The following is a 12401-nucleotide window of genomic DNA, read 5'->3' on the forward strand; positions in this document are numbered from 1 at the left end:
CATACTTCATATAACACACTTTAGAGTTAGTATATGCTTTAGAGTTAGTACATGCTTTAGAGTTAGTACATGCTTTAGAGTTAGGACATGCTTTAGAGTTAGGACATGCTTTAGAGATAATACATGCTTTAGAGTTAATACTGTGCATACTTCATATAACACACTTTAGAGTTAGTATATGCTTTAGAGTTAGTACATGCTTTAGAGTTAGGACATGCTTTAGAGTTAATACATGCTTTAGAGTTAGTACATGCTTTAGAGTTAGGACATGCTTAGAGATAGTACATGCTTTAGAGTTAGTACATGCTTTAGAATTAGGGCATGCTTTAGAGTTAGAGCATGCTTTAGAGTTAGTACATGCTTTAGAGTTAGTACATGCTTTAGAGTTAATACATGCTTTAGAGTTACTACATGCTTTAGAGTTAGGACATGCTTTAGAGTTAGTACATGCTTAGAGATAGTACATGCTTTAGAGTTAATACATGCTTTAGAGTTAGGGCATGCTTTAGAGTTAGTACATGCTTTAGAGTTAATACATGCTTTAGAGTTAGGACATGCTTAGAGATAGTACATGCTTTAGAGTTAGGATATGCTTTAGAGTTAGTACATGCTTTAGAGTTAGTACATGCTTAGAGTTAATACATGTTTTAGAGTTAGTACATGCTTTAGAGTTAGTACATGCTTAGAGTTAATACATGTTTTAGAGTTAGTAATACATGCTTTAGAGTTAATACATGCTTTAGAGTTAGGACATGCTTAGAGTTAGGGCATGCTTTAGAGTTAATACATGCTTAGAGATAGTACATGCTTTAGAGTTAGGGCATGCTTTAGAGTTAGGACATGCTTTAGAGTTAGGACATGCTTTAGAGTTAGGGCATGCTTTAGAGTTAGTACATGCTTTAGAGTAAGAACATGCTTTAGAGTTAGGGCATGCTTTAGAGATAGTACATGCTTTAGAGTTAGGACATGCATTAGAGTTAGGACATGCTTAGATATAGTACATGCTTTAGAGTTAGGGCATGCTTTAGAGTTAGGACATGCTTAGAGTTAGGGCATGCTTTAGAGTTAATACATACTTAGAGATAGTACATGCTTTAGAGTTAGGGCATGCTTTAGAGTTAGGACATGCTTTAGAGTTAGTATATGCTTTAGAGTTAGGGCATGCTTTAGAGTTAGTACGTGCTTTAGAGTTAGTACATGCTTTAGAGTTAGGGCATGCTTTAGAGATAGTACATGCTTTAGAGTTAGGACATGCTTTAGAGTTAGGACATGCTTAGATATAGTACATGCTTTAGAGTTAGTACATGCTTTAGAGTTAGGACATGCTTTAGAGTTAATACATGCTTTAGAGTTAGTACATGCTTTAGAGTTAGGGCATGCTTTAGAGTTAGTACATGCTTTAGAGTTAGGACATGTTTAGAGATAGTACATACTGTAGAGTTAGTACATGCTTTAGAATTAGAGCATGCTTTAGAGTTAGGGCATGCTTTAGAGTTAGTACATGCTTAGAGTTAGGGCATGCTTTAGAGTTAGGACATGCTTTAGAGTTAGTACATGCTTTAGAGATAGTACATGCTTTAGAGTTAGGGCATGCTTTAGAGTTAGTACATGCTTATACATAGTACATGCTTTAGAGTCAGGACATGCTTAGAGTTAAGGCATGCTTTAGAGTTAGGACATGCTTAGAGTTAGTAGATGCTTTAGAGTTAGTACATGCTTTAGAGTTAGTACATGCTAGGATGAGGGGGATGGAAACTCTATAGAGCTGCAAGGATTCTGTTAATGAGCATCTTGGCATACTATAATCCGACTTCTTTTCAAAGATGCCCATAATTTTATCACTCGATGGAAATTCCAAGAGAGAACATATGTAAATGAGTTCACTCCATTCTCAGTCAGTCACAAATTATTGGATTGGTGGTTTTATAAAATAAAATAACAAACGTAATTTTCATATATGTTAATGATGACTGTGATATATTAATGATGACTGTGACATGTTAATGATGACTGTGATTGTTAAAATAAAGTTTGCCTTTGCTGTGAAATGTCATGATCACACTAACTTATTAACATTTTCTTGTCAAATGCAGTACGTTTAAAGTGTGTAAGATCAAATTAAGTAGTTTACATGTAATGTTTACTTGTCTAGCTCATTAGAAAACATTTATCATGTAAGTCGTCACTAAATATAACCTTTATATATAAAAATTCTACTACAAATGAAATGCTACAAATGAGTGTATTTAGATTTGATATATGGGTAGAATTTAGGCTTTGTGCATTTTGCCTTATATAGTGTAGTTGTCTAAAGTTGACACAATCCCAAAATAAGTTTATTGGATCAGCATAAGCTTATGATGATTTCTAGACATGTGATTGGTTCCATGTATGCTGTTAGTGGTAACTCCCTCACAGTTTTGCATCACTTGATTGTTTTACCTATAAATTTAAGTCAGCTCACTCACTGGATGTCTTTCAAGGTAATTTATTTCAGCTGACTCACCTGTTGTTGTCCTAGGCAATTTATATCAGTTGACTCATCTGCTGTTGTTCAAGGCAGTTTTATGTCAGGCTAACGGTATTCACCTGATGTTGTTCAAAGCCATCTATGTTGGCTGATTAACCTGACATTGTCCAAGGCAGTTTTTGTCAGGTGACTCACCTGATGATGTTCAGACAAAAGACAGTTGATTGCATAGAAGTATACATAGTTATTCCAGACCTCACAGCGAGAAATATGTGGCTGGACAAAGGCCTGAACATGGGACCTTTCTAACTTTACTAGACAATTGCTCGACACACTTTCTCCATGCTTTTCAGATGGGGCTCTATGTCTCCTTTATCAGTATCATGTTATTGGTGAACATGTATGTCTACTTAATTAAAACTGTCCTTTTTTTACGACTGTCGTAAGGCTGAGTGTATAATTTTATAATGTCAGTTGTTCACTCCTTCCGTGCCTCAATCTATCTGTCTATACCCTAGTTTGCTTTTGTACACTGTCTTGAGTTATTCACCATCTAAAGTTACCAAAAGATGTAAATAGGTTGCATTTGGGGTAATGAAGAAGCCAGTACTATTTGGGTCCAATGGTCAAAGCTCACAATCACTGATGAATGAAGAAAAATGGTTTCCACACAATAACATTATTGATGGTGCCAGACTTTGTGGATTGGTTTCAAAAACTGCTACAAGAAAACCAATTTTGGTACTGGCCTTAATTTTACATTGCAGATATGGGCTGAACTTTGTGGATAGCTTGCATATGGATTAAGGTAGAAGGCTATTGATTTTGTGATCAAACGGTAAGGGTTATTGTTACTGTGGCTGAAAAATGAATCATTGTTTCTGCATAAAACATTAAGCGTTTGATCAAGTACCTTTACAGATTTTGTGTATACCTTACACTCCGGGCAGTGAAGAAGCCTGTGAATACAGGAATCAAAAGTTCAAAGGCCATGGTCCCATCAACTAAAACAAGAATTTTTTTGTTAATAATTAAATTTGAATCTATGCCACATACCTTGACCAGAGTTCGTGGCTGGCTTAAGCTTATGGTGTGGAAGAAGGCTATTTGCTTTGGGGATCAAAAGACCAAAGGTCAAGGTTAATGGGACTGAAAGAAAAATCAGGATTTTTATAATAATTTTTGTTCTAATGGTCAAAGTCAGCAGCAGGGAAGTTCTACAGACCAGACGTTTCAGACCAAATAAGCCTTCCTACGAGAACTTTCTCCGTAGAAGCCTCAGATTTCAAAAATAAGCCTTCCTACGAAAATTAATTTGCGTAAATTCGTTACCGATTTCAATTTTTATGTGTATTCGGGCATAGAAAAAACGAAAGATTTTAGGGGGGGGGGGGGTGGAAAATTATTCCGCTGTCGTTTTTGCACAAAGGATTTGGCTGCTGATCCTAATTTTACCTCGCATTAAAACAATATAGTTGAAAATAATATGAGTCCGAAAGCTAGTACAGTTGGAGAGCCTCATTCTGCCAGATTAGCGCGAGAGCAATTAGCGGCATTAAAGAAGCTTATCCCGACAAAACAATTATTTAAGAGAAATGTTCGTGGTTACGAAGATGTACAACATGGAATTGCCGAGGTATCATCGAAATGGTTGAAGCCAGTTACCGGAACAATCGAGCAAGTTGTATTTGGCGACGAAAAAGATCCGGATACTAAGAAAAAGGGAATTTTTCCTATGTTGAAAGGTATTGAGGAACAATCACGAACATTACCCGAGCGATTAGCAATAGCAGCAGCAGCACAAGGGCGACAACCTGCAATTGCTTATAAAATAGGTAGTAAGGGAAAAACCGTAGTAGGAAAACCGAGAGTAAAAAAAGGGAAGTTTAATATCGAGAATTTAAGAGAAAATTTCACCGATGAGGGATGGGAAATAATATCACGACCGCTCTCGACACTGTATTCCATAGATCGAATTGGTCAATTTGCGGAAGATATGTTTAGTACTCGAAATGAATATTTGACTGAAATAGGAAAGGGAAAATATAAAACCCGTAATAGTTGGTATGGTATGTTATATAAAGTTTATGCGGAAAAAACACAGGCGAGTGAAAGGGATCCATTTTTTAGAAGATTTTTAGAAGCAGCAGACGATAGATATAATTATAATAAGCAATTAGCGGAAGATATAAAACAGCAAGCGAAGGAAAGAAAACAACAGGAGAAGGAAGAAAAAGCTAAAACACGGAAAAGAAAAGTAATACCACAGGAACCAATAATTCAACCACAGGAAGAAGATATTCAACCACAGGAATTAGGAGCTAGACCAAAAGAAAAAATTCCACCTCAGAAAAAGGAGAGAAAATCAAAAAAGAAAAAAGATCAGAGTGATCAGGAACCAGTAACTCAACCAAGCGAATATAAACCATCTGCGGGTAATGGTTCGTTTATAATTGATCCTAAATTACCCGCAGATAATTATTTGAACAAGAATTTGTTGCATTTACTCAGTAACTATGATTCAACGATTCAGATGGCTGCGGATAATTCTCCGGAAAATAAAAGATTTTTTTTGAATAAGGATATTGCCGATAAAATTAACGAAATTGATTGGCTGGCGATAATTTATTTTGGTAGTTTAGGAAAACCAATAAAATATTATGATGAAAATTTTACAAAATTTTTATCGGATGTTAATAAATACAAATTAATGAAGATAAGTACAATTTTGTCACCTACAGTGGCGAGTGACACGTTAATCCCCATGATCTCCCCCCCTTCCTTTCACCTCCCTTCAGAACAATCACCTAAGAGTGATAGTCCTATATCTTTCTCCCCTTTTGATCTTCGCCACCCCCCCCCCCTTTCTCCTTCAGTATATCCAAGGGGGAGTCCTACAAAGCGCCCTCTCTGGGCCGGCTCCCCACCTCCAGAATCAACATCGACAAACTGGAAACCACAGGAACTTTCACCCCCAGGAAAATGGAATATTCCGAAAGGTGAGGCTTTGCCACTTGGTAAACGAGATACTCCACCAGAAATATATTCGCCACTAACGTCGTCATCAGGGACATCGTCAGGAGAAGTATTCGAGGAAGCGTTATCGCCATCGTTATTTCCAAAACCAAAAACAGGAAGCGGATATACCGTTTGCCCTGACAGCGTTGTCAACGATGTATCTCGCCTCGAGGTATTAATCGGAGGAAAACGAGCCGGAAATAACTCTCGCGAAGTAATCAACGAAGCCTCAGATATTTGTCAGCGGTTATTCCGCGGTGGCATCATTAATTCTCACATTTACAAGGAACTTGTCGATGAGCTCATCGATTAAAACAACACAATTGAAATAACATGATTGTTCACAAACATCAGCGCAGACCCAGACAGGTCCGCATAGTAAACTCTAGATTGCCCGTGTACAAATATATACACGGTAATGGATTCGGCGATATCATTGGAAGTCTCGTTACGCGAATAATACCTAAAATCGGACCCGTTGTCAAACAGCTCGGGTTAAAAGCAATAGGAAAGATCGGCGAGACTGCTATCTCTGGTATCGGTAATTTGGCCAGCAAGGGCTTCAATGTTGTCAAAAGTAAAATATTAAATTTAATGCGCAAAAAACAACCCGTCAAATTACCTAGCACCAGAGAAATGCCACCCGAAATCAGCAAAGTCATAAACGACGCAGCAAATAAAAAAATAAATGATCTCGCAAAGGAAGTTGCTAAGACAAATATAGCGCAGGAAGTTGCTAAGACAAATCTAGCAAATGAAGTTGCTAAGACAAATCTAGCAAAGGAAGTTGCTAACACAAATCTTGTAAATACAAGTTTTATTTCAGGCAGCGGTCTTCGTTTTAGATGATATTCTTAATAATAAATGTTCGCACAAGTGTCAAATGAAGTGTTCGACATGGACGAGCCTGTAGGCAGAGACACATCCGTGCGAGATTTCCAGTATTTTTCATACGACGCAGTGACACCAGATGCACCTAATCGCATTGAAATTCAAGTTCACGACACAACGAGATATTTTCTTCCATCAGAGGCATATATTGAATTTGGTGGCGAACTAAGGAGAGCTAATGATACCGATTATCCAGCAGATTCCAAAGTTGGATTTGTCAATAACGGAATTATGGCTTTATTCAAGAGCGTCACCTACACGATTGATGGAAGAGAAATTGAATCAATTACAGATAACGCTGATGTCGCAACGACGGTGATAGGTATGGCCAGATACTCGGATGATTTTACCTGGTCAGCTGGTCCTAGTATGATGTTCGCCAAGGATACTAACGACAGCGCAGATCATATCCAGTATAATCTCGCTATACCGATTGATGCAGCTGGTGCTAATCCAGCCACCCAGATGGCGGTAATGATCGACGTCAATCCCAATTACAATCTCGGATTTGCCACGCGGAAAACTATGCTGGTTGGTCCTAGTTTAAGATTCTCCTGTGCAATTCCACTATCCCACATTTTTGGATTTTGTAGACACTTCAGAAAAGTTATCTACGGAGCGAAACACACAATTTCCTTCATTCGAGACCCCGCGAGTAATGATAGAGCTATCTGGAGAGACAATGCTACTGTTCCTGATGCAGGCAAGGTAATCCTAAACAAATTTACCTTGTGGATGCCAGCAATAACTCCATCGATACTTGTGGAAGAAAAATTATTGTCATTTATGAATCAAGGTGGTAAATCCGTTATGTCCTGGTTAACAACAACAACCGACTTTACCGACATTAATATTAACGGAATATTTACCTGGCGAATTGCATCACAGCAGGGCTTTTCGGCACCTAGGCACATCTTTATAGTTCTCCAAAACACAAATAGATACGATCAAACTCACAGTCATATGATATTTGACAATTTCGCAGCAACAAATGTATCACTGAGGATAAACGGGCAGCAAGAACCATCCGAGGAAATATCAATTAATTTTCCCACTTTTTCGACAGCCCGCGCGTATCATCGCTTGTTAAGTTTCATGGGACGCGATCAAAATATCGATACAGGATTACAAATATCACAGATGGATTTTAATACTCGCTACCCCATCTATTACTTTTCCTTGGAACATCTCGACCTGGTAAAACAATCCGTTGTCGATATCCATTTCAAAGCCAGAATTGACACAGGTGGACAAGTAGCAAGAGCCATCGCGGTGATTCTCGGTGATAGAACAATGATCCTGGAAGGCATCAGTGGTAGAATGAGAATTATTGATGCTCCTGTCGAGAATATGTGACAAATTCCAAATTTAGATTAAGCGATTATTAATATGCCATACGAACACGTCAGCGTAACTCTGACCCCGGGTCAGATAAAAAAACTCCAAACAGCGATATCAAAGCGATGCGGTATGAAATTAACCCTGAAAAACGATCAAATTCATGGTGGGCCTAACAAACTATCGCTAACCAGAGGTCAACGTGAACGATTTACCAAGGCCAAATCAGCAAATTCCGGTGTTCATGTGAGTCTCTCCATAGGCGCCATCAGAGATATGGTCAAAACAGGTGGTTTTCTTCCTCTATTGGGGCTAGTGAAAATGGCTCTTCCGGCGATTGGAAAGGCACTAGGATTAGGCGCGCTCACAGGAATAGGTTCCCAAATAGGTTCCGCAGTAACGAGTAAAATTACCGGAAGGGGATACGGTAAAAAAAAAGGGAAACGGCCTTTATCTAAGACGCCCCCCATACGGATCCGGCCTAAGATTAGCACGGCCTATTCAAATTTAGATCTACTTAGCGAAGCAAAAAATAAAAAAATAAAATTTTTCAGAGGCGTATTTATGCGGGATCAACTACCAGAAAAACCAAACCCTACCGAGACAGGAATAATAAATCTCGATAAAAATACCGGCCCTGGCACGCATTGGGTTGCCTACGCGATTAATCCTCGCGAAGTTATTTACTTTGACTCGTATGGATTAGCACCGCCAAATGAATTTATCAACTACGTGTCTTCGCTGAGACTTCCGGTTTGGTATTCGACTCTTCCAACACAAACATTAGCTGATCCACCGATATGCGGCCGGGAGTCAATTAATGTTCTTGACGCAATTTCAAAATCATCCGGCCCTTATAACAAAATTTTATTTGAATATACCGTAGATAAATATCATGGTTGACATTTACGGTAGATCGCTCTACAGGAAGGAAAAAACAGAAATAAGCGACATCGATACATCAAAATTCGCAACCAAGAGCGATATTAACAATCTCCTATCGCTGTCAGAAGTAGATCCTGGCGAAGTTGCTGTTTTTCAAAATACCGAGGGAAGATTACACACCAGCAACGTGAAAATAACTGATATAATCAAGCGAGAAGAATATAATGATCATATCAGTCAATTTACTCGCCAGTCGGAGATGGTATTAAAATCTATTACCGATATTATCGCGGAGTTACCCCTGAAGGCCAATATCGCTGATGTGAAAAAATCCGACAAAGAGCTATCAGCGGTGATGCTTCTAAAGGCTGATAAGGCACCAACCGATGATTTCCAGGATAAAATAACAAAAAGATTTAACAAACTAACTAACGATCTTAAAAAACTCGACGAGGTATCAAAAAATCTCAATAAAAAACTCGACGAGGATATAAAAAAGTTCATCGAAACCTCCTCAACTACACACAGCGATCTCAACGAGAAAGTAAAATCCATCAACGAGGAAATTACCAAAATAAATACCGCGATGGGTCAAAAAGCCGATAGAACATCACATAACGATCTCAGCGAGAAAATAAAATTCATCAATGAGGATATCGCCCAAATCAACAAAGATATTGAATCGGCACGTGCATTAATATTTCAAAAAACCGATAGAACATCACATAACGACCTCCACGAGAAAACAAGAAAAATCAATGAGGATATCGCCCAAATAAACAAAGATATTGAAGCGTCACGTGCATTAATATTTCAAAAAGCCGATAGAACATCACATAACGACCTCAGCGAGAAAACAAGAAAAATCAACGAGGATATTACTAAAATTAACGATGATATTAACGCGGTACGCCAAATCGTAAACGAAAAAGTCGATAAAACATCACACGATGATCTCCACGAGAAAACAAAAAAAATCAGCGAAGATGTTACTAAAATATCCGAGGAAACCTCCGCGGTACGAGAATTAGCGAATAAAAAAGTCGATACATCAGTGTATGACGGAGAAATTCGAGATTATAACACGAAACTTCTCGACGCAACTTCAAAAATTAGCGATATTAACACAAAAATATCACCACTGAATCTTCCAAAATTGGCGCGTTTTCACGTGCCGGATCAGGTGGTAACAAAAAATCTTAACTGCAATGTGCCATTTGTGTTGAATACATATAATTATACTTGGGACCTTGAAAACAGTATCGGGTTTATTTTCACCGTGCCAATTACTGGCGTATATCGAGTATATATTATCTCTGAGATAAAATTTAAGATACAAGAACAAAACCGTAAAATCCACGAATTTTATCCCGGATTTTTTATTGTTTCGCTAAGTGAAGATAGCCATATAGCATGCGAACTAGAACCGTCAGACAGAACCACTACAGGACCGATTCCCTATTTTGTAATTTTCGAATATTTATCGGAATGGAAAACAGTTGGTATTCCGGGATAAAAACAACAATTGGTAATCCGTAATTGTTATCGTAGATTAATAAATGACCGCATCTGACTACCGTTACAATCAGGCGCGTTCATGGCAGGATTCGCTAAAAAAACTCCTCGACGAGTATCAGATAAAAATAAAAAAATACCAGCGTAGATTAGTTATCATTGACGTTGCCGTGTACACGGTATCAGCGGTAGTCGCTGGTGCTGGAATTATTTTATCCGCGGTAACAACAATCGCGCCGATCGTAGTAACGATAATAATCTCGTCAACAACGACAATCGCTGGTGTTCTCAATATCGTAGCGAAAAAAATCTCATCATGCGCGAATGAGAAATTGTCTTTGTATAAAAACAAACTAACCAAGATCAACGACGCGTATTCGAAATTATCATCGCTGCTTTCCGAGAGTCTCAATGACGGCGTTATCTCCGATCTAGAATTTTCGGCAATGATCGGTATTTACTCGGAGATTGAACAAATGAATATTAATAATGTCCGAGCTAGCCCAGATCGTGACAAACACGACACCACCGACAACAACGTTAATATCGTTAAGCTCAACCAAACCTGAATTTAGCATCAATTTTCCAACGCCAATCAGCGTCAAAGAAATTGCGTTAACACAACTTCGTGTCTATAACAGCTGGCCCAATGTTAGATCGACATCATTCGGCAGATTATCATCGAATAATTCACTTGTTTTTGCCAACAAAAACAAACCTGATGGAACTCCCGATTGGATCGTCGTTGGCATACCAACAGGCAGTTACGAAATTGAGCAACTAGGTAAGGAATTTACCAGTAGAATATCAAATATAACCGGCGATGCTACTCCGGGAATAAAAATATCTGCGCATGAACCAACACTGTCATCGATGATAGAGGTGAAATCACCTTACATGGTAGATATTTACCAATCATCGATTAGGACCATATTAGGTTGGCCTGAAATCGCACCTCTGGCAAAACCAGAAAAACCAGATATTATTATTCCAGGTTGGCACGAGGAAGCTCCTCCAGAGCAACCGGAACCAAAAAAAGAAGATTTTACCACCGACGAAGGATGGTACGGAGATATCAAACACAAACCTCTGATCGATAGCGCCATCAACCTCATGAATAACCACAAATTTAACCTGGTAATATTCGCTTTTACTTTTATTAACGAAAGAATTCTCTCGTGGTTGCCTCTTCCTAAAATTCCCCCCGGTGTGAAAATCTTCGACGCTACCCACATTAACAGGATAATAGCCCCCATAGACGGTATCTTGGTAAGAAGAACCCTCGACGAATTTATTCAAGAACATAAATTACAATTAAATTTATTGCGGGAATCTTTTCATGAATGTATCTTAAATAAATCAGGCTCATGTAGCGAAATTATCGGACGCGTGAAGATTTTAAATCAACTCGCGAATGATATTGAATATTATCATGGAATGTTTATTCAGGCGATAGTCGACGATATATCAATTGCCGATTATGTTCTTCCTATTAGCAAATTCGAGTTGATCAAAAATTCAGGAGAAAAACAAAAATTCATGAGAGTATTTGGTTTAACCGAGGAAACGCTACCAAATTTCAAATTTCCCGATTATGATGTTGATAAAATGAGAAAATCTGTTACTGATACCATCGATGATTTATTTCCGAAGTTACATGCCGCGTGGACTAAAAAAATACAATCAGAATTAATTCTCAAACACAATAATGATCCCGCCGGGCAAGGGCGGCATATATCGCCAGGTATCGTTAATATAACGGAAGTTATCGCGATTTATCTTCACGCGGATGTTGTCGAGGGCAGCTACAATGTTGATTCGTCAGAGTCAAATCAGGCGCAGCAGGGATTTATATTGTATTCGTTTTCACCTAGCGTTTCTCCGGGTTATTTGATAATAAAAGAGCCAGTAAATCCGTTTTATCTGCGATGCCACAATCGATTATTGTCGAAGATAAATTTCAAACTGACGGATCAGAAAGGAAATTTGCTTGATATCCGCGGGGAAACGATAAGTATCAATCTGCTGGTAAAATCATAGATTTTCAAATCGTAAATCTATCTGCCAGGGAAAAACAGGCCAAAAAAAATAAATAAAATCCAGGGAATTTTTTAAAATTAATATATTTTTTTAATTTTTGTTTTTTTTTGGTTGCAGAAATCTTCAAGATTCAAGGATCAGAAATTTCCTTGGCCTTGCTCTCATCGACCAGCTTTTTTAGCTGCCTGACGCGCGAGCTTGTAATTTTTCTTGACTCGTATGCTTCTGATAAAATCAACCTAGC

General features: G+C 38.3%; 1 protein-coding gene across 2 annotated transcripts in view; it reads left to right on the forward strand.

Moving 5' to 3' along the window:
* The window catches only part of LOC149787540 (guanine nucleotide-binding protein G(i) subunit alpha-like), a 121843-nt gene that overhangs the window by 37557 nt on the left and 71885 nt on the right, over positions 1–12401 (forward strand). The window lies entirely within an intron of this gene.

Source organism: Sinohyriopsis cumingii, chromosome 11 (assembly GCF_028554795.1).
Source record: "Sinohyriopsis cumingii isolate HCF-2022 chromosome 11, ASM2855479v2, whole genome shotgun sequence".
Lineage (NCBI taxonomy): Eukaryota > Metazoa > Mollusca > Bivalvia > Unionida > Unionidae > Sinohyriopsis > Sinohyriopsis cumingii.